The sequence below is a fragment of the Magallana gigas genome, chromosome 10 (genome assembly GCF_963853765.1).
Source record: "Magallana gigas chromosome 10, xbMagGiga1.1, whole genome shotgun sequence".
Classification (NCBI taxonomy): domain Eukaryota; kingdom Metazoa; phylum Mollusca; class Bivalvia; order Ostreida; family Ostreidae; genus Magallana; species Magallana gigas.
In genome coordinates, this window is record NC_088862.1 from 2,847,085 (window position 1) to 2,849,294 (window position 2,210).

General features: G+C 28.6%; 1 long non-coding RNA gene across 1 annotated transcript; it reads left to right on the top strand.

Annotated features, from left to right (window-relative positions):
• The first annotated feature begins 579 nt into the window (after nucleotides 1–579).
• Nucleotides 580–1,887, top strand: LOC117683821 (uncharacterized). Its single transcript, XR_010710264.1, has 3 exons — nucleotides 580–632; nucleotides 911–1,050; nucleotides 1,757–1,887. It is a non-coding gene; the product is annotated as an uncharacterized lncRNA (long non-coding RNA).
• The last annotated feature ends 323 nt before the right edge of the window (nucleotides 1,888–2,210 follow it).

A 2,210-nucleotide genomic window follows, 5' to 3' on the forward strand; every position in this document is an offset into this window, starting at 1 on the left:
ATTTGCTAAAATTAAAATATTATTGATACATGTACCTTAATGGGTATCATTGTGTATGTTTCTTCTACTAAAATTCAAATATCATAGATATCTTGAGATTAATTGGTATCATTTTGTATGTCTCCTTTGCTTAATGTGAAATAAAATATAGACATTTTTAAAATATTGTGCCCACTTTTATGTCTAACCGGCAAAGAGTATTACAGATAACTTGAAATTATTTAGTTTATTGGTCAATCTAAAATTGCTTATGTACCAGTTTTGTAAATTTGAAAATAAAAGACGCTTATGATAAGAATTGTTACTTTATTAACATGAAATGTTTTAATCGCTTCAAATTGTGTTACAAGAACAAAACATTTGTTTCAGTCAGGTTTTGCAACAGGCATAATAAAGTAGGCCTTTTTCCACAAAGGATCTTTTTGTCTAAGTATTTGATAACAGCTGCACAAATTATCTATTTCTAAGAATAACTTTTCTTATGTGTTTCAATCGACTTATATTTTTTGTATTATGGGCGGTCCTTATCTTATTTCAACAGTATATAAAAGTGTAAAGCATACCTTACTATTCGGCTAAGAAATACACCTGAAATGGCGAGCATTGATCATTTGTTGGTATTGTGCCTGGTAGTGAGTAAAATTAATATGTCATCATTCATGTCATCAAACACCGTTATAATTTCACTTAAAAATCTGAAGGTTAAAGTATTATACAGTCTAAATATGATATTCATTTACTTCAAATTTATATATTGCACATCTAGTGCATTGCTTGTATTAACTTAATCATACAGGTAAGTGTTGAAAACATTTGGCAAGGAATTAATATTAACTTATATAAAGACTAAAGATTTTTTTCTTTAAATCCAATTCATGAGTTGATAACTGATGTCCTTGATATATTTCAGTGCTATGGCGTCCTTTCCACCGATGCAAATATGTATGTGTGGCTGACCAATCATCCAAGGTCTGAAGACCAGTATGTCTCTGTACACTATACGATCGGCTCAGAGGGATGGTTTACCAATTATGAAACCAGATACGACGGGTAATAGTTTTTGTTATTAACAACAAAGCATATTTAATTAATATCTTTTATGTTGAAATATTGTCTTAATATGTGTTATTGTAAAGATGTTCGGATCAAATCAACATTTTGCAGAATATCAATAGTGTGAAATATCAAATACCGTTTGTATTATTTGTAGGCGGAATATTTACAAATAACAAATTGAAAACATTTTATTTCCTTAAGGATATATGGACTGTTTGATTAGTTAGGCATTTTATAGTTCAATGAAAACTTTTTTCAAAACTAAAATAGACAAACATGTACTATGATTCAAACGCAGTTGAATAAAACAAAATAATGACTGAGAAAAGGAGTTAATTTATCAATAACTTTGATTGATTTTTATCGTTGTTTTCATGACTTACCCTGCATCGTTAATATACATGTACATCTGAAGAAAGTGAGATAAAAAGTATTTTTTTCAATGGATTTTTTCAAAACATTGAGTTTTTTACAGTTTAAGAATGATATACGGTCGGCCACTGACTATTTTTGACTATATTTGTAATCATCCTCCATATCAAATAAGCTGGGCGGATTAAAAAGCAAATGAAGTGAACAAACCCTTAGCTAACTTATTTTTTTTAACTAAATATTGCGATCTTCTGTAGGATTGTATGCACATTAAGTTTTATTTAAGGTTGATATTAAATACATGGATATCTTTGACTTCTGATTTCAGAGAAGGCTGTTACAACGTAACACACTTTGTGGTGGAAAGTATGGGAAGTATAGGCAACCACCAGTGGTTAGAGATTACATTTGGGGAAGATTGTTCGTATTTTACGTTTTATCGAAAAGTTTTACTGTAGAAACATTTCAAGCTAAAATTGTGTTAAAATATAAAACAACAAGAATCCATTTGTTTTTTTTTTAATTTCCTAAAACTTATAGAAATATTATCAACTGGATGGTCCACAAATTATTCATTTTTCTTTTTTTAAAGTGGGATATTATTTACTATTAGCAATTGTTAGGAGTAATAGTAAGGAAATTCGAAATATTTAAAGTTTAAAATTTGAATATTTTTACTATTTTATATGCATATCTCTTCATCTTTAGATATTAACTCAGTCTAAATTGATCACGACCATTCAGCTCTATTATAACACTAGTATTTGGGGAAGAGCATAATA